Raw genomic sequence first — 21631 nt, 5'->3', positions numbered from 1 at the left:
GTCTCTTCTTTCTCCTTGTCACGTTCCAGTTCTTTCCAGGGCCCCACATCCCTGGTGTACCACTCTTGCCTCTTTAACTGCTCTCTGTTTTAAGCAAAGAGCACAGAACTGGTAGAACTGTTGGGATCTTGCCGTGGGGCAGAGCCCCCAAGATCCTTGCTCCTGTCTCCTTCCTCAGTCTAATGTGTATATATCAGTTCAGTATTTATTGCTAAGGGAGGGGGCTTAACTTTTTAATAGCTTCATTTTTGAGCAATTTTTATTTCTAAGATTTAAGTTCTCCTGATCTGGGGCTGGAACAGAATTAAATTTGTTTTGGAAAAAAAATACCTATAGTTTGGTCTGCTTTATTTTCTCCAGGCTTGGATTCTTAGGTTTAGGATCTCTTTAGCCTACTGGAGTATTACCCCCTAACTAATCTTTATACAAAAGAGTTTATTTCTCTCCCAGTTAAAAGAATAACAGCACAGGGCCTGGTACAGCCATGTCAGCTCCAGATGGTTGCTGGTACCTGCCTCCCTCCGTCTTCTCATCGGTCAGCTCAGGGTGACGGAGCAGTACTATTCTAGCAGTGTCCTGGGCTGAAATACCAGACATGGCTATATGCTCAGTTTCATTAGGTTCTAGTGATACATTTGATAATGTTTATTTTTCTTAATATCCTCATAGGAAAATGAGGAAATGTGTGTGAGAATAAACAGCCAATTGAATGGTATCAGACATCAGTGCATATAAATGTATGTGGAAGATGTCTACTACTGAGCTACATCCTGAGCCCTTTTTATTTTGAAACAGTTTTGCTAATTATCTTATTATGCACTGAGCTGGAACCTGCCATCCCCCTGTCTCAGCCTCCCAAGTAGTAGGACTAGAGATTTGCTCCATGATGCCTGGCTACATCTGCTTTAAAAACTAGAATATGCCGGGCATGGTGGTGCATACTTGTAATCCCAGCGCTTGGGAGGCGGAGACAGGAGGATCTCGCAGGCTTGAAGCCAGGCTTGCTGGCTTAGGAGACCCTGTTTCCAAAAAAAAACACCCCCCCCCCACTATATATATAGATAGTCTGGGAGTGTATCCTGGAGGTAGAAGGGTTTCCAGGAACCCCAGTACCACCAAAAAACCAAACCAAACAGACAAAAAAAACAAAACTAGAATATCACTGATACTTTTTTTTGTGTCTGTGGTACTGGGGATGGAACCCAGGGGCATTCTACCTCTGAGCTACACTCCCAACCCTATTTTTTATTCTTTATTTTGAAACAGGGTCTCACTGAGTTGCAGAGGGCCTTACTTAGTAGCTGAAACTGTCCATGAACCACAGCTTAGGACTTTTTGCTCAGTGACCTAAGTATCATTAATGAAAATTTATAAAGAATGTAAAACACACAAAACTTCTCAGAGAATGGATAATTAAGAATTTGTCTAAAGAAGTTATAAAGGTTGAATCTAACAACATAATAAAATTTGGAGTCCATTCTTTTGATCCCAAAGGGCTAACTTTCTGACATATATACTCAGAAAGAAGATATACATCATGTATGAAAATTACTAGGAATTTTCAAAGATAAGGTAAAGCCAGTATGAGTAACCAGTATGATATCATTGCAGAAATTCTCTGCTTGGACTGCATCAAGGAACCTATGATAGCCAGATGCAGTTTTTATTTTTTATTTTTTTATTTTTATTTATTTATTTATTTTATTGGTGCACTGTATTCATACATCATAGTAGGATACATACTTTTGTAGACATACATGCACACTTTTCCCAGTCAGCCCCCACCCAATCCCCACCCCATTCTCTCCCTATCCCTCCCTCCCATGCTTGGCTTAGTAGTTGACATCTAGTATTATGGCAATTTATCTAAAATTAAAAATGATAATCTTACATAACAGTTTCATTTGTCTGATACCAAGCTTTTGATGACTTAAAGATAACATTTCAATATTTCTTTTTGCTTTCTTTCTTACCAGAGAATATTTTTTTCTATTTTTTAGGTGAAACTATCATATATTTATATATTTATTTTTCAGAAAAAAATCTATCCTAATATGGAATATGGAGTCTAGGTACCCAAAACGATCTTGAAAAAGAACAAAGCTAGAAGATATATATTTTCTGATTTCAAACCATATAAAGCTACAATAATTGAAACAGTGTAGTACTATTCTAAAGGCAGATATATAAACCATTGGAGTTAAATAAAAGCCTAGAGCTAAATTCTTCCCTATATTGTCAAGTTATTTTTGACAAGGTTTCCACGAACATTTGGTGGTGGAAATGATAATCTTTTAACTAAATGTTGTTAAAAAATAATAATTACATGGAAAAGAATAAAATTGGACCTTTACCTAATCCCATATACAAATATTAACTCAAAATAGATAATAGGCCTAAATATAAATCTTAAGACTATAAACTTTTAGGAGAAAATCTGGGTCATAAAACCTCACAACATTGAAATTGGCAGTGATTTCTTGGTTATGATTTCAATGGCACAGGCAACAGAGGAGTATACAGACTCCCTAAAAAAAAAAAAAATTGTATATCCAAAGACAATGTAAACAGAGTTAACAGTTACTAATAGAATGGGATAAAATATTTCCAATTGCTATATCTGAAGGTATATTAATATTCCAACTAGAAATCCTAAAAATTAACAACAATAAAGGCAAACAATACCATTTAAAGATAGGTAAAAGACTAACATAAATAATGAATCTCCACAGATAACCAATCTTAATTGTCTGTTGGATGGAAACTCTTGTTTCTCTGGTTCTGGTGAGTGTTACCTATTTCTTCTTTGTAGTTAATCTCTTTGAGTATTTTCTCTAGTGCTGGTTTTGAAGACATAAATTCCTTCAGTTTCTGTTTGTCATGGAAGCTTCTTATTTTTCCATCTAATTTGATAGAAAGTTTTGCTGGGTAGGAAATTTTTGGCTGGAAGTTGTTTTCTTTCAGAGTTTGGAATATGTTACTCCAAGCCCTTCTGGCTCTCATGACTTGGTTTGGGAAGTCTGGAGTGATTCTAATTGGTTTGCCTCTGAATGTCACTTGGCCCTTTGTTTTTGTTGCCTTTAAGATTCTCTGCTTGGCTTCCACATTGGTCATTTTGACAATTATGTGGCGTGGGGATCCTCTTCTCTGATCCTGTCTAAAGGGAGTTCTATAAGTTTCCTGGACCTGTGTATCAACCTCTTGCTCTATGTTTGGAAAATTTTCTGCTATTACTTCTTTGAAGAGATTGTTGATCCCTTTGGTTTCACTTTCTTTTCCCTCTTCTATTCCAATTATTCTTAGGTTAGCTCTCTTAAAATGAGCCCATATTTCTTCAATATCAGATTCCTGTTGTCGGATATTTTTTTCTAGATTAGAAACTATGAGTTCATTTTTGGATTGCTCATCTTCTAAGAGCGAGATTCTGTTCTCCATGTGTTCTAATCGGTTGTTTGTGCTTTGAATTGAGGCCTTTACTTCATTAATTGCATCCTTTATCTCTTTTTGGCTCTCTCTGAGTTCTTTTTGAAGCACCTCTATTATTTCTACAGTTATTTTCCTGATTTGATCTTCTAGAAATCTCTGATTTTCAGTTTTATCAGGTTCTGATGTTGTGGGGTTGTGGGCATTAATTGCTCCAGTATTATTCCTCTTTCCCATGATTTCCGATGTTTGTTCCTTCTCTGGGTTCTTCCCTTGGGTCACTATGACTTCCCTTAAGGTGTTCTGGATCTCGAGTCAGTAGTATCTCGGACCCCACTACTCCTTTACTGGGTTTTATCACAGAGTCTCCGACCCAGAGAGTCGATAGAGGCTGCTTTAGACTGTGGGGGGTGCCAGGTTGCACGTTCTCCTATGGTGTGATATCTCTGCCACCGCCCCTCCCCCACTGGGTCAAGTCCCAGGGAGTACAGTACTGGGATTTCTCCTCTGTGGCCCGCAATTTGACTCACTGTTCTTGAGTACGCAGATGTAGCTATACTGGCCTCGCTGAATTCGCTGCTGCTGCCGCCAGTGGCAATATGGTGCCGCTGCTACGCCCTCGCCTATGGGGCTGGCGTTTTTCTTCTTGATTTTGATTTCTACTCTGAATCCCTGCAGCGTGTGCTGAGCTCGGCCACTGGGAGCTTTAGATGCTCTCTGCGCGGAGAAATCCCGCCTGGCTGTTCCGCAGTGGCTCACCTTGGCTTGCTGTAGCCGACCCGTGAATTCGCCGGTGCCGCCGGCAGTATGGCGCTGCTGCCGCGTCTGCCACGTCCTCGGGCGCAAGGCCGGTTATCTCCTCTGTGGCTCTGTTCTCAGTCCGCTTTCTCTCTGGAGCCTGGTGATTTTTTGTTTCACTGGTGATGGTGTTTTCTGGCTATGAAAGGCGCTGATTTTGTGGTAATGGAGATTTGTTGTTAGCGGGGCTCTTAAGCCCCGCTTTTCTCGGTCGCCATCTTCCCGGAAGAAGCCCTTTTTTTCTTTTTCAGATGCAGTTTTTAATACAGATCATCCTGTCAGACCCCATTGGAGTCTTGAGTCCAATGTCGAGTGTTCATTTTGAAGTCTACAGTCAAAGGAGTGATCAGGAGCTTGTGGCGGTATAAAATGATTTGAATAATGGTTAAAAGCAACTGGGGAGTATAGAGTGGTAAGTGTTAAGAGATAGTAGACAGCAACTTTAGTGAGACTGAGCAACTTTAGGAAGATCCTATTTCAAAACAAAATAAATAAAAAGACCTGGTATAGCTTGAAAGTAGAAAGCCTGTGGGTTCAATCTGTAGTGCTACAAAAAGAGAGAGAGAGAGAGAGAAAGAGAGAGAGAGAGAGAGAGAGAGAGAGAGAGAGAGAGAGAGAGGAGACCCAATAACTGTTGTCCTATTACTCAAATCCTGAGATGATTTGACATAATCAATGTAGGGCCAGATTAAAAAAAGATTAGCAACTAGAGAGAAGCACTAAGTATAAACAAATATGTGAAATATGTGTGTATGGTTTAAAGAATAATTAGAATACCTATGAAATGCTTATCTGCTTTTTTTTCTTTTTTTGTGGTACTGGGGCTTGAACCCAGGGGCATTATACTACGGAGCTACATCCTGAGCCCTTTTAATTTTTATTTTGAAACGGTTTTGCTAATTGTCTTGTTGTGCACTGAGCTGGAACCTGCCATCCTCCTGTCTCAGCCTCCCAGGTAGTAGGACTAGAGATTTTCTCCTTGGTGCCTGGCTACATCTGCTTTAAAAATTAGAATATCACTGATACTTTTTTGTGTGTGGTACTGGGGGTGGAACCAAGGAGCATTCTACCTCTGAGCTACACTCCCAACCCTATTTTTCATTCTCTATTTTGAAACAGTGTCTCACTGAGTTGCAGAGGGCCTCACTAAGTAGCTGAGGCTGGCCATGAACCACAATCCTCCTGTCTCAGCCTCCCGAATGCTGGGATGACAAGTGCGCGCCACCATGCCCAGCTTCACTGATACCTTTGATGTCCATTTGTGCCTCATCATGATATAAACACTGCTATTGAGGGACAAGTGTTCCTAATGCTTTCTCTTCTCTGCTTGGTGTTATTTTACCTTTTAGGTATTTTAATCTAGCATGTTTGTGTGTGTGTGTGTGTGTGTGTGTGTGTGTGTGTGTGTAACTGGGGATTGAACCCCGGGGTTGTTCTACCTTTGAGCTACACCCTCAGCTTTTTAATTTTTTTTTATTTTGAAACCAGCTGGCTAAGTTGCTTAGGCTGGGCTTGAACCTGCAATCCTCCTGTCTCAGCCTCTCAAGTACTGGGATTACACCACACTCGGGTCATGTTAGTTGTTTTAATTGGATGGATCCTTTATGATTAGGAGCCTGCTGTACTTCTGGGCATGGATGTTCCAATTCAGCATGAAGAAGTTACTGCTGACAGCTATCAAAAACTGAACTGCTTTCTTAGGAGATGGGAATTCTTCCTCAAATAGACTGCTAGATACATTATCGAGGGCACTGAATGAGACTCCTGTATCTGGATATAATTGATTTAAGATTACTTTTAGAGCTGGGCATGATGGTGCATGCTTATAATCCCAGTGCTTGGGAGGTTGAGACAGAAGAATCACAGGTTCACAGCCAGCCCCAGCTACGTAGTGAGGCCCTCTGCAACCTAATGAGACCCTGTTTTAAAATAAAGAATAAGGCCGGGTGTGGTGGCGCAGGCTTGTAATCCCCACGCTTGGGAGGTGGAGACAGGAGGATTGCACAGGTTGGAAGCCAGCCGTGCTGGTTTAAGAGACCCTGTTTCCAAATATAAAAAAAGTATAAAATAGGTCTGGGAGTGTAGCTCGGAGGTAGAAGAGTTTCCAGGAACCCCAGTACCACACACACACACACAAAAAAAAAAAAAAAAAAAAAAAAAATAGAAAAGAAAAGAAAAGAAAAGAATAAAACCAGGCGTGGTGGCGCATGCTTGTAATCCCCGCTCTTGGAAGGCAGAGACAGGAGGATTACGCAGGCTCGAAACCAGCCTCTCTGGCTTTAAGAGACCCTGTTTCCAAATAGAAATATAAAAATGGGTCTGGGAGTCTAGTCTGGAGGTAGAAGGGTTTCCAGGAACCAGTACCACACACACAAAAAAAAAGAATAAAAAATGGGGTATAGCTCAGAGGTAGAATGCCTTTGGGTTAAATCCCCAGTACTACCAAAACCCCCAAAAAGATTGCTTTCATTTCCAACACTTTATGATTCAGTGGAGCTTATTTCTTTCTTTTACAGCTCTAACCTGTCATTCAGACCAGTGAAAAGTAGCAGGGTATTAATCTATTTAGACTGAAAATATTTGCAGACCGAAAAATGACAAAGAGACCTTTAGAATCAGCTTTGGATCTCTGTAAATCAAGTACTTATTTTCTCCTAAGGCCTTAGACTTTGAGTATCTTACCAACACACTTGGAATTTTTTTTTTTTTTGGTGGCACTGGGGGTGGAACCCAGAGGCTTTCTACCTCCGGGCTATACTCCCAGACCCATTTTTATATTTTATTTGGAAACAGGGTCTCACTAAGTTGCTGAGAGCCTCACTAAATAGCTGAGGCTAGCTTTGAACCTGCGCAATCCTCCTGTCTCCACCTCCCAAGCGTGGGGATTACAAGCGTGCGCCACCACGCCCAATTCACACTTTGAATTTCTAAGTAGCGAACTTTTTTTTTCCATACTGGGGGTGGAACCCAGGGGCATCGTACCTCCAAGCTACGCCAGAGCCCTATTTTTTAGTTTTTTTTTTTTTCAGTATTGGGGATTGAACTTGGGCATTTTACCTCCAGGCTACACCCCCAGCCCTATTTTTTATTCTTTATTTTGAAACAGGGTCTCACAGTTGTGGAGGGCCTCACTAAGTAGCTGAGGCTGTCCGCGAACCGTGATCCTCTAGTCTCAGTCTCCCAAATGCTGGGATTACAAGTGTGTGCCACCACGCCTGGCTAATAGAAAAATGTCTTGTGAATAACTTCGGTGCTGAGTGGCTTCTGCACTGCTATGTCAGTTTTCCAGGAAACTATTCACCATCCTAGGTCTATGTGTGTGAGGGTTTCTTATGTGGACAATATTTGAAAGCAATGGTATTTCTATGTTTGTACATCTTAGATCTGATGAAACACAGTAATTTTTTTGTGGTATCTGCTCTATATTGGTTCCTTTAATCTCTCTCTTCATCTATGGTGGCTATCTTTCCAAGGTAGTTAATATGAATCTATTACATAATTTTAAAATGGCTGCATAGCATTTCAATTAATAGATATCATCAGTTGTTTAGTAAGTCCTCATTCTTTGTCACTTGTTTTAAAAAATTATGAAAATGCAATGAACATCCATAATTTTATATGCTTATGGATCATTAGTATGAGATAAATATCATGCAGTAGAATTGTTGATTTGATAAATATTAATTTGTATTTCATAAAGGATATTAGTTTATACTTCTATCAACTGTTATACAAATGCCCATTTTTTATGAGCTGGAGTATGGTTTTTATATCTGATAGGCACCATGATTCTTCATTGTTTTAAGTTTGCATTTCCTTATTACTGACTTTGTATGTCTTTATTAAGCCACTTGTTAGGTGCTTAGGAATTTAATGTGAAATGTAAAAGAGGACACACAAGACAGAAAATTGTATTAAAATTTAGAAAGATAATGTTTAGGAAATGATATGCCACTTTATACGTTCTGAATATCATGTTTTATTATAATTTCTTCATTATATGATTTGAACTCTTTTTTGGGGGGGCTGGTAGTGGGGATGGAACCCTTCTACCTCCGGGCTACACTCCCAGACCTATTTTATTTGGAAACAGGGTCTCTTAAGCCAGCGCGGCTAACTTCAAACCTGTGCGATCCTCCTGTCTCCACCTCCCGAACGCAGGGATTACAAGCGTGTGCCACCACACCTGGCTATGATTTGAACTCTTTTAAGGACTAAATGTATCCTTTTAGAGTTCTAGACATTTGTGTTAGACATTGCTCAATGCAGTAATGAATGACTGGCTAGATATATTGTGCATTATATATGAAACTAGATAGAGGATACTGACACCTTTTAGGCAGAATAAGTGATTTTTAAAGTCTGTTGGCTTGGAGAGCCTACTGAATGGGGCTTTTGCGAGTGGACTAAAATAGATTACTACGGGGACAACAAGTGCTCTCTTAAAGATTATTGGTTCTACATAAATATATTGAGCACTTGTGTCAGATACTAAACTGGTAGCTCTGACCTCAAAGATGAGAAACCTCAGAAGGCTGAGTCTACAAGAGGCAGATATAATTAAAACACAGTGTTACAAGTGCTCTGAGAACTTAGAGACACAGCAAAGCCAGTCTTCCTGTCTGTACATGGCAGGTACACTCAGGAAATCTTACAGAAAAGACGATGCTTGAATTGAATCCTAAAGGATAACCAGGAGCACTGCAGCAGTGAACACATGTTTCAAACAGAAAGAATCACTTGTGCAAAAGTACTGAGATAGAAAGAGCATGGGGATTTCTGTATGCTAATGATGTGATAGGGGAGCCTTGCATTAAAGTTACATGAGGGCAGGAAGGAGGTAACAAATAAGCAAACCAAGTCACTAGGGCTGTGGGTCTAGCAAAGGAGTGTCTACTGGAATTGTTACATTGGTGAGGGTTTTGTGTATGGATGCATTTACTTTTTATTTTGGTGGTACTGGAGATGGAACCCAGGGGCCTTTTACCTCTGGGCTACACTCCCAGACCTATTTTTTATATTTTATTTGGAAACAGGGTCTCTTAAGCCAGCTGAGTCTGGCTTCGAACCTGCGTGTTCCCCCTGTCTCAGCCTCCCAAGCGCCACCATGCCCGGCTGCATGCATTTTTTTTTTTTTTTTTTTTTTGTGTGGGATTCGGCTTTGAACCCAGGGGCATCCTACTTCTGAGCTACACCTCCAGTCCTATTTATTATTATTATTTTTTTTGGTGGTACTAGGGTTCCTGGAAGCCCTTCTACCTCCGGGATACACTCCCACGGGCTACACTCCCAGACCTATTTTTTAACTTTTTTTTTTTTTTTGGAAACAGGGTCTCTTAAGCCAGCGTGGCTGGCTCCGAACCAGTGCGATCCTCCTGTCTCCGCCTCCCAAGCGCGGGGATTACAAGCGTGCACCACCACGCCCGGCTCCAGTCCTATTTTAATTTTAATTTTTAAACAGGGTCTTACTAATTTGCTGAGTATTTCGCTAAATTGCTGAGGCTGGATTTGAACCTTCAATCCTCCTGTTTTAGCCTCTAAAATATTGAGATTGCAGGCATGTGCCTCCACTCCCTGCTTGGTGAGGGCTTTAAAACAAGAAACTGTATGCTCATATTTGTGTGTGAGAATGATGAAGCGGTTAGCAGCACAGCCCCCTTCCGAGATGGACAGCAGAGGAGCGCTTTGGCATAATGGATAGGAGGGTGAGCTTGAGAGACGGCACGCCTGGTTCAAACTCCTGCTCTCATACAGCTGTGGTTCCAGTTCTGTGTCTTCTCTCTGTCCTGTACCCTGTCTTGGGTGTGTGTTAACTCAATCCTTACAACAGTCCTACAGGGTAGGTAGTATTATCCCTGTATTGTGAATGACAGACGTTCTCTCCTTGGCCAAACTATAGCCAGGCTCCTCTGAGCTCTTTCACAGAACACTAACATGCCTTCGAACAGCTCAAAGCCTCATCCCCGGGATGGCCCCAGTGCCCTTTAAAGTGCCTAGATGAGAAAATTCTAGGCTGCCTACTTACCTTATTCCTGTCAACATCTGAAGATAGGACCCTTATTTCTCAGGTTCTGTGGGAAGATGGGAGCCAAATATTGACAGGTGTCAATTAACAAACTCAAAGGGTTTTCATGTGGACCAGCTCATTTTCGCTTTTTGTACAATTTTGCTTTCCTGACTTTACTGAGTACCCTTTATCCTGCTTTTCATCCCTCATTCTCCCTTTAAAGTGCCCAGCCGCCTCTGTATAAATCAAGGTGTAGTTCACACTGGACTCTTTTCCCTCTTACAATAATGTATTACTTAATAAAATCTGTCCTTTCTGCTTTAACTCATGTCCTGCTTTATCTTTGACATAAACAGCCACAGGGGTTGGGGATGTAGCTAGGTGGTAGAGAGCTTGCCTATGTGCAAGGCCCAGCACTGCAAAAGAAACAAAAACCCAAATCAAAACATTAGCGTTTGAGGAAGAATAATAATTACAATTTTAAATCCTGACTCTATTACTAGCTTATAAATTTGGACAATACTTTTATTATGACAATTATTGAAAAGTGAAAATTGCAAAAAGGAAGTTTTCAGCCATAGAGAAAGTAAGGCCATCACAATAGTCAAGAAATGCTAAACTACTAAGCAAAGATTGGAGAGATACATGAGATGTTTAGGATTCATGGTCAACATATCCATTGACAGACTTGGATATGGAGTTGAAGAACTGAGTGTCTTCCTAGGTTTCTAGCTTAGATAACTGACTATATGGTGTTAGCTGATAATATGGAATTAAGCAGGGGGATATGAAGGTGATGAGTTATATTTTAGGTACATTTTGGTGTCTCTGTCATTATACTCTCAATGCACTTACGACATTGTATTTTAATTCTTTGGCGCCTTCTGTAGGCTGTGAGCTTTTTGAAAGTTTTTGTCTTTGAGGTTATAGCCCCTAGTTAAGTACCTCACAAAAATGCTCAATAAATTTTCATGGAACCAATGAACTTAAAAGGAGTATTTGTGCAATTCAAACAGAAGTCTTCCTATTTTAGTCCATGGTGAAGGCTGACTTTTGTCAGTACTCCACTAGCACTTTTCTCCCCTGCTTGCTTACTCTCATGGAGTGTCAGCATTGAAAGTGTTCTGAAAGACAATTTCTTCCAGTATTTTGTCAATTGATTTCATTTTCCCCCAGACATATGTAGCCCTTTTTCTCAGGGTGTCAAGGTCCTGTCACTTTTCTTTTTGTGGGAGCCTGTCTCTCTTTGCCAGCAGTGTGCCACAGTGCCTGGCACTGGCAAGTTTGTGCCCTCTGTTACTTTTAATCTTGATTCTTTGTGCTGAAATATTAGTTTATTTTTCCATTTTCTTAGGCTATTTAGACAAAGATGCTATTTTAATTTCCCAAATAAAAATTGTGTCATTGAGAATTATTCTATGAACCAGAATCATAGTTGAATTTCCCTATGAGTTGGTTGGTTTTCCAGCACATATTCAGTTCCTGGTAGATACACATAAATCAGGCTTAAAAGTATATAAGGCAGAGCTGATGCAGAGAGCTCTCAGCTTCCCAGGCAACAATGGGAAAGTTCTGATGGAAAGTCGTGCATGCACAGATGGATGGTGGGAATACATTGGGGCATAGGTGGGAAGATAGAGGAGAAAGAAAACTGCTCTGGCCTCTTACCACACATGGGAGATGAACTTGTACAGTGGGAAAAAGAATTGGAATCTGGTTTCCTGCTCCCTAATTGGAACTTTCTTTTTCATTTTACTTCAAGAAGTTATCATATATAGTGCTGTAAAATCGAAAGGTTTTAATGAGCATTAAGAGAAAAAGATTCATTTTGACCCCTCACTTGAGTAACTATTCCATTTTCTTATTTTCTTCCTCTACGTTTATATAATCATAGTGGCTATTGCTTAAATTATACAAATAATATTGCCTGAGATCTTGGGGAAATCTCTTGAACATCAGCATCAACTCTTTAAATTTTTAAAATTCTTAGATGGAAATACTAATTCATACCTGTCAACACCCACAGTGTTTTTGTGAAAACCAATCAAGTAGTGTTAGTGAACATGCTTTGAAAACCCACAGGTATTTCACAAGTACAGGATGGAGTGAGAGCCGTCCCGAAAGTCTATCACTCAAGGCGAAGGACAGCGAGTCCCACGTGATCTGACCTGAGAGCAACTCTGAATTGGAGCAAGCTGTTGTACTGGCAGCCCCCTGCCGAACTCTACAGGGCACAAGCTCACGTCTCGCCCTCTCGTAACATGTGCCTAATCAAGAGATACCACTTGCACCTTAATTGTCAGGTGCATATTCACCTGGGATAGGAAGTGGGCGCTTGCCAGAGCTGGGGTGCCTCTGCCCGCCCCTCACTCCTCCCCTTTGCTCTCCCCTTCCCATGTTCGGGGAGTTGTATTGGAACTTGGCTGATGCAACGGTTTGAGACTCTGTCCCTGGGCTCTGGAGGAGCCACTCACTTTTAATTGGCAGTTGTTGGAATCACTTCTCTCTCCCTGACCCTGACTTCCTTCTCTAATTGGCTCTCAGGGGCCTCTGACTCCGCATCACCGGGGCAGAGCTGTGCAGAGAGTCCCGCTGGGTCCTGGGGATCCCAGCTTCTTCTGCCACCACTCTGCTTGTTGAAATTTCTAGTCTATTAAAACAACTTTGTCTCTGGATTAAGCCTGGGAGAATAGGGTTCCTTTGGGCCTTGTTTTCACGGAGGCGGCTTGCATGGTGCCAAGCTCTTCTTGGCTTTGTCAACTACTGTATTCTGCCTACGCCTTTCATTCCTGCCAGCAGGAACAGAAGGTCCCCTGCTGAGGTGTGCAAAGTGGGCCTGGTGGGTGATGGGAGAAATGAGTACGTGAAAAGGCATAGCATTTGAGGAGTATGTGCTTTGACATTGTGGCTCCCACACCCTTTCTCTATAGCAAAAGGCCTGTGGAGAACTCTCCTGTCTACTTCTGTTTGTCAGTGCCCAAAGTGAAGTGTAAACACTAGCTACATAGCACTGGGTTACATTTTAAAAAATTATTTAAAAAATAGTCTCTATCAGCCGGGCATGGTAGCACCTGCTTGTAATCCCAGCATTTGGGAGGCTGAGACAGGGGGATCCGGATTTGCAGACAGCCCCAGCTACTTAGTGAGGTTCGCAACTCAGTGAGACCCTGTTTCAAATAAAGAATAAAAAAATTAGGGCTGGGGGTGTAGCTTGGAGGTAGAATGCCCCTGGGTTCCATCCCCAGTACCGCCCCCCCCAAAAAAGGTCTTTATCTTTTTGAGTAGTTTTAGGCTCACAGCACATTCAATGGAAAGTGCAAAGAATTCCATACACTTCCTTCCTGACCTTGTGCCCAGGTTCCCCCATTACCAACATCCCATATCAGACTATAGAGTTTCTTATGCTTAAGGAACTTTCATTGACATAACGTCATCACCTAGTCCATGACTTAACATCCTTGATGTTGTACATGTTATGGGTTTTGACAAATGTATACGGACAGGTGTCCACTATTATACATCATAGCAAATAGTTGACCTGGAAAACCCTGTGTCCTACTTCCTCATCCTGCCCTCCTCCCTCACTCCTGAGAGCCACTGTTTGTGTAGTATGACCCTTTCCAGAACATCATAAAGTTGAACTCATAAGAGTATTTGGCCCTTTCAGGTTGACTTCTGGGGTTACTTTTTTTTTTTCCGGTAAAAAAAATCACCGCAACTGGGATGGAACCCAGGGGCATTCTACCTCTGAGCTACAACCTCAGCCCTATTTTTTTTTATTCTTTCTTTCTTTCTTTCTTTCTTTCTTTCTTTCTTTCTTTCTTTTTTTTTTGGTGATGGTACTGGGGTTCCTGGAAACCCTTCTACCTCCGGGCTACACTCCCAGACATATTTTATACTTTTGTTATTTTTGGAAACAGGGTCTCTTAAGCCAGCGTGGCTGGCTTTGAACCTGCGTGATCCTCCTGTCTCTGCCTCCCAAGTGTGGGGATTACAAGCATGCGCCACCATGCCCGGCCTTTTTTATTCTTTATTTTGAAACAGGGTCTCACTGAGTTGCAGTGGGCCTCAATAAGTAGCTGAGGCTGTCTGTGAACTATGATCCTTCTGTTTCAGTTTTCCAAATGCCGGGATTACAAGTATGTGTCACCACTATGGCCTGGGGTTACATTTTTAAGAGGAATTTCAAAAAAATTTAATATGATTTTAAAGCTGTACAGATAGTAAATATATCTTTTTATGGCATATCTAAGTTCACTGTATAACCTCTTTTTTGACACATGGATATTACTAAAGAAAATGTACCTAGTACCTAGTACCTAGCTCATTGTAGTAGAGAAGCACTGTAGGAGGATGATATTGATACTTTTTTTTTTTAAACCAACACTCTGGCCAGATTACAGTCAAGATCCTGGATGGAAAAACACTTGTCTGAGGGTTATGACCTATTTACTAGATAATAAGGTAATTGTTAGCCTACAGATGAACTTGCTTAACAAGCCTCAGTCTTGAGACAAGACCAAGAAAGATGCAGAAGTCTCAGTATGTTCATTATTATTACTTTCATCATGTTCATTATGAACTGTATTCTAGATAAAGCAACTAGATGTATACATTTTTATTTTTTATATACTATATAAGTGATTTGTAAATTATTATAAATAACGCTCAGGAGGATGGTCTCTTCTAGGAAACATATCTAAGATGTGACTCTGATTCTCTATTTAAAGAATGCACTGCTGAATGAATACACATTCCTGTTATTGATTACAGTTCTCTGAACACATGTATTTCTATTCTTGCTTACCTTTGATTTAGAAGGTCAGGTTCTCACTTTTTTCATATACTTTACATGTTAATATTGATAGAGAGGGTAAACGATATGGCTCCATGGTCTTTATTTTTGCTCCGAGTGGGTGGCTGTAGAAGAGATCATACCAGAATCCTACCAGATAAGCATGAATATAGATTCAGGATGCTAGGATTTGGGCACATGATCCAACTGGATAGAGAATGAACAGTTGGACCCGCTGGACAGGCAAAAGTCGATGCCTTCGAGGAGATATGGAATCCCAGGCCGACTTGGCCTAGTTTCTTTGCTTATCCTTGTCTGGACTTAGCTATTTCCTTCCTCCTTGCCTGGCCAGATAGTGGAACAATTACTAGGAATGGCTATATTATACCCTTTCCTTCGTTTATTTGTCTGTTGCTGTAGCACAATTTGTGCATTGTGAGGAAGCCTTTACTTCCTCACTGGGCCCACCTAGATTTGGTTTCTAGTTAAATTCATAAATACTGATGGAGCAAGCTAGTAAGTGGTTAGCCTCGGCTGACCTGTGGGTGTTTTGACACCATACACAGTGCTTTGGACATGATACCAGGATGTTTTTTTGGGTTATGTCAAAATAAAAAAGTGAAAGAAGCTGGGTGTGGTAGTGCATGCTTATAATCCCAGTACTTAGGAGATAGAGACAGAAAGATTGCAGGTTCGTGGCCAGCCTCAGCTACTTAGTGAAGCCCTCTGCAACTTAATGAGATCCTGTTTCAAAATAAAGAATTAAAAATAGGGCTGGGGGCCTAGCTTGAAAGTAGAATACCCTTGGGTTTCAACCCTAGTACCTCAAAAAAAAAAAAAAAAAAGAAGTTGTGTTTTCTTATTTAAACCCATAAAAAGATAAAGCGAATAAACGAAAATTCTGAATTAAGATTAGTAAGTACAGTGCCTAATTCTCTGAGGTGTTTAGATTTGAAGGGCACAGGGGATTGAATTTTGGGGCATTTTACCTCCAAGCTACACCCCCAGCCTTATTTACTTATTATTTATTTATGATTCTTGGGATGGAACCCAGGAGCCTTCTACCTCCAGGTTACACCTCAGGCCTGTTTTGTTTTTCATTTAGAAACAGTCTTGCTAATTGCTGAGGCTGGTGTCAAACCTGTGCTCGGCTCACACCTGGCTTTTTTTTTATTTTAAAGCAGGGTCTTACTAGGTTGCTGAGGGCCTTGCTAAATTGCTGAGGCTCTCCTTGAACCTATGATCCTTCTATTTCAGCCTCCCAAGTACTCGATTACAGGTATGTGTCACCATGCCCAGCTAGATAGATTTGTTGTTTTGCAGAAAAATATATATAATTGAAGATAAAACTGTATGAATTTAGCCTTTTAGTAAACCATTCCTGTTGGGTATCTAGCTTTTCATAGCACAAGAACATAACAAATGTGATCATTTATCTTTTATTTATTTATTTATTTATTTATTTTTTTAACAATTTTTTTATTGAACATAAATAGTATACATTTACACTATATTTGGTGCCCTCTCCCCCCCCGCCCCCATTTTCCCTTCCCCCCTCCCACCAACGGTTGTCCAGGTTAACCATATCTTATTCATAATTTTACACATGTTCAAGTGTAGACCCTTATTAATCAAGACCGGCCTTCCTCCTCTCCTATCTTACCATCTAAACTTAGCTAGTATTTCCCCTTCAATATCTGGAGACCCACTGGTATTCTTTGTGTTTCCTAGTTTGGGCATATTAGAGGAAACATATGTATCTTCTTCTTCTGTGCTTGGCTGATCTCACTTAACATAATGTTCTCCAGGGCTTTCCATCTTCTTTCAAATGATATAATTTTGTTCTTCTTTATGGCTGAATAGAATTCCATTGTGTGTATTTCCCACAGTTTTGCTATCCATTCATCTGTTGATGGTGATCTGGGTTGGTTCCATATTTTGGCTATTACAAATTGTGCTGCTATGAACATAGGTATGCATATGTTGCTGTAGTTCTCTGAATTCAACCCCTTTGGAAAGATACCCAGGAGTGGTATAGCTGGGTCATATGGTGGATCTATTCTTCAGAGACCTAGAAAAATCAATCATGAATTTCATATGGAGAAAGAAAAGACCTAGATCATTTATCTTAATATCAATGATTGTCCAAGACCTTAGGAAGAAATAAGCCAAAGCAAACTTCAAAGTGAAGGCAAATGTTATTTTAAAAGATGAGAAAATTATTATCCTGAGAGCATATCAAGTTGAAAGTTGTAGTAAATTCTGTTATGAAAGACAGGGATATATTCTCAGGGACAGTATGTTTAAAGAAGCAGAATAATATTGGCATGTTGTATTGGTATGGAATCAACCCCTTCAGAATTTATAAAACCATACAGCTACAAATGTGTTTATCTTCAAGAACAATCCTGGGAGGAAGAGCTAGAGAAACATTATTTTTCCAGAATACTATAGAGAATTACTGGTTAAGCAAATTTGCTGTTCCTTAAGGCAATGCTTATCAATGTACACTGGTAGCAGGGCATGGTGGTGCATGCTTGTTATCCCAGTACTTGGGAGCCTGAGACAGGAGGATCATAAGTTTGAGGACAGCCTCAGCAAGTAGTGAGACTCTCATTAACTTATTGAGACCCTGCTTCAAAATAAAAATGAAATAGGGCCGGGGATCTCGGAGCTAGAGTGCCTCTGGGTTCAATCCCTAGTACCACATACATACACACAAAAACAGAAAGGCACACTAGGAAAATAATGTTTGTTTGACACAGTGGAATAAATTAGAATGGATTTGGAGGCGTCTCTATAGATTCTGGTGATAAACTGCCTTTTTATCTTATTTATTTATTTATTTGTTGTAGTAATGGGAATTGAACCCAGGGGCAATTTTATTTTGAAACAGGGTCTCACTGAGTTGCAGTGGGCCTTACGAAGTAGCTGAGGCTGGCCATGAACTGCGATCCTCCTGTCTCAGTCTTCCAAATGTTGGGATTACAAGTGTGTGTCACCACACCCAGCAATTTTTATCTTATTTAGAATAATTCATATTCCAATGTGATTAAACTGTGTAAAATACTAAAACACATTAAATGTTAAATTTCTAAATAAAATGTTTCCAAGTTGTCAGTGAAAACTTTGAGCTTCTTTTAATGTATGTAAGTTTTAAATATGTAATTTTTTTTTGTATTCATTTTTAAAGTTTGGTACAGTTCATGAAATTCCTGACTGAGGTTTCAAATGATGGTCCCTTCAACTTCTGGATAATCACCTTTTTTATGTTTTTAAAACAATTTTTATTGGTGCATTATATTCATACATCATATTGGGGTAAAAAACTTGTGTGGACATACATGTACACATCACTGATTTAACCCCTACCCAATTCCCACCCCATTCCCTCCCCATCCCTCCTTCCCTTGCTTGGCTTAGTGGTTGACTTTGATATGTTTAAGTACATTGTATGTTTTAGAGATTTTCCTTCTTTCCCCCTCCTTTAGGTTGTCTTGTTTATTCCTCTATAGGATTTCTTTTTTTATCGGGAGTTCCTCCTATGACCCATTTCTTCCTATCTCTCATATATTAGGGAAGCATCTGATTTCTTATTTTTTGTGACTGACTAATCTCATTTAGCATAATGTCCTCAGTTCTATCCATTTCCCTGAAAATGATGTAATTGAGTTTTTTTTTTTAATGGCTGAGTAAAATCCCTTTGTGTACACATCCCACAGTTTTGTAATCCATTCATCTGTTGATGGACATCTTGGCTGGTTCCATAGTTTGGCTATGGTGAATTGTGCAGCTATGAACATAGATACACATGCATTGGTTTGGTAGTTTGGTTTCCTGTCTTTTGGGTAGATACCCAGAAGTGGTATTGCTGAATCAAACAGTAGATTTGTTCCCATTCTTCTGAGGATTCTCCATACTGTTTTCCAAAGTGGTTGCACTAATTTGCAATCCCACCAACAATGTTTTAGAGTTCCCGCTTCTCCACATCCTCACCAGCATATGTTGTCTGTGTTTTGAATGATTGCCATTCTAGTTGGAGTTAGGTGAAATCTCAGGGTAGTTTTGATTTGCATCTCTCTGATTGCATTTCTTCATGCATTTAGTGGCCATTTGAATTTCTTCTTTTGTGAAGTGTCTATTTAGTTCACTTGCCCATTTTGTTATTAGATGCTTTGTTTTTTTAGTGTTGAGTTTCTTGAGTTCTCTGTATAATCTAGATATTAGTCCTCTATTGGAAGTATAGGTGGCAAAAATCTTCTCCTATTCTGTTGGCTCGCGGTTGACGTTCTTGATAGTTTCCTTTGCTGAACAGAAGCTCTTCAGTTTCATGCAATCCCATGTATTGATTTGCCTTTTAATTTGTTGTGCCTTTGGGGTCTTGGTGAGAAAGTGTTGTATGTGCCTATGTGTTGTAGTGTTGGACCTATGCCCTCTTCAAGGAGCTTCAAGGTCTCTGGTTTGATTTTCAAGTCTTTGATCCATCTTGAATCAACTCTTGTGCAGGGTGAGAAAGTGATATTAATTTCCAATTTCTGCATATGGTTAACCAGTTTTGCCAACACCATTTTTGAACAGGCTATCTTTTTTCCAGTGTATGTTTTTGGCCCCTTTGTAAAAAATCAATTGGCTGAAAGTGTGTGGACTTGTTTCTGGGTCTTCTATTCTGCTCCATTGGTCTATATATCTGTTTTTGTGCTAGTACCATGCTGTTCTTATTACAATGGCTTTGTAATATAGTTTAAAGTCAGGTATTGTGATTCCTCCTGCATGGTTTTTGTTGCTGAGAACTACTTTGGCTATTCTGGGCTTTTTGTTATTCAAAATAAATTTAAGGACTGATTTTTCTATGTCTGTGAGGAATGATCTTGGTAGTTTAATGGGAATTGTGTTAAATCTGTAGATCACTTTTGGAAGGATGGCAATTTTAATGATATTTATTCTGCCAATCCATGAACATGGAAGATCTTTCCATCTTCTAAGATCTTCTTTGATTTCTTTTTTCAATGTTTTATAATTTTCTTTGTAGAGATCTTTTACCTCCTTGGTTAAGTTTATTCCAAAATATTTTATTTTTTTGTGGGAGATCCTGAGTGGAAGTGTTTTCTGAATGTCTTTTTCAGTGGATTTATGGTTGGTGTGCAGGAAAGCTTCTGCTTTTTAAGATTGATTTTGTATCCAGACACTTTGCTGAATTTGTTGATCAGTTCTATAAGCCTTTTGGTTGAGCTTATTGGGTTTTCTAAATATAGTATCATGTCATCTGCAAATAGTGAAAGTTTGAGTTCTTCTTTTCCTATTTGTACTCCTTTGATTTACTTTTCTTGCTTTATTGCTCTGGCTAGAGTCTCTAGTACTATATTGAAGAGCAGTGGTGATAATGGACATCCTTGTCTCGTTCATGTTTTTAGGGGGAATTCTTGAAGTTTTTCCCCATTTAATATGATGTTGGCAGTGGGCTTATTGTAGATTGCCTTTATGATGTTGAGATATGTTCCTTCTATTCCAATTTTCTGCAGTGTTTTAATAATAAATGGATGTTGAATTTTATTAAATGCTTTTTCAGCATCTATTGAAATGATCATGTGATTTTTGTATTTGATTCTGTTTATATGATGAATTACATGGATTGATTTTCGTATGTTGAACCAGGCTTGCATTCCTGAGATGAACCCTATCTGGTCATGGTGTATGATTTTCTTTATGTGGTTTTGAATGCGTGTTGCTAGTATTTTGTTTAGTAGTTTTGCATCTATGTTCATCAGAGATAGAGGCCTGTAGTTTTCCTTCCTTGAACTGTCTTTATTCAGTTTGGGTATTAGTGTGATGTTGGCTTCATAGAATGTATTTGGGAGAGTCCCATTATTTTCTATTTCATGAAATAATTTGAGGAGTATTGGGGTTAGCTCTTCTATAAAGGTTTTATAGAATTCACTTGTAAAACCATATGGTCCTGGGATTTTCTTTGATGGTAAGCTCTTTATTGCTGTTTCAATCTCTTTGATTGTTATTGGTTGGTTTAAGTGTTCTGTATCTTCTTGACTCAGTATAGGAAGATTGTATTTATCTAGGAAGTTGTCAATTTCCTCGAGATTTTCCATTTTGTTGGAGTATAGTTTTTCCAAGTAGTTTATGATAATCCTCTGGATTTCTACACTGTCAGTAGTAATGTCTCCTTTTTCATCTCTTATCTTCATAATTTGGGTTGATTCTCTCTTTTTTTTAGTTAGGTTGGCTAGTGGTTTATCTATCTTGTTAATTTTTTCAAGAAACCAGCTTTTGGTTTTGTTGATTTTCTGTATTTTTTTTTTTTTATTCTCTATTTCGTTAATTTCTGCTCCATTTTTTTTGGTGGTCCTGGGGTTCCTGAAAGCCCTTCTATCTCCAAGATACACTCCCAGACCTATTTTATTTTTGGAAACAGGGTCTCTTAAGCCAGAGCGGCTGGCTTCAAACCTGTGCGATCCTCCTGTCTCCTCCTCCCAAGCACGGGGATTACAAGCGTGCGCCACCACGCCTGGCAATTTCTGCTCTAATTTTAATAATTTCCTGTCTTCCATTGGTTTTGGGGTTTGATTGTTCCTGCTTTTCAAGGGCTTTGAGGTGTG

This window comes from Muscardinus avellanarius, assembly GCF_963383645.1.
Source record: "Muscardinus avellanarius genome assembly, chromosome: 12".
NCBI classification, from domain to species: domain Eukaryota; kingdom Metazoa; phylum Chordata; class Mammalia; order Rodentia; family Gliridae; genus Muscardinus; species Muscardinus avellanarius.
The sequence above is the reverse complement of the archived record's forward strand: the minus strand, read 5'-3'. Positions refer to the sequence as shown.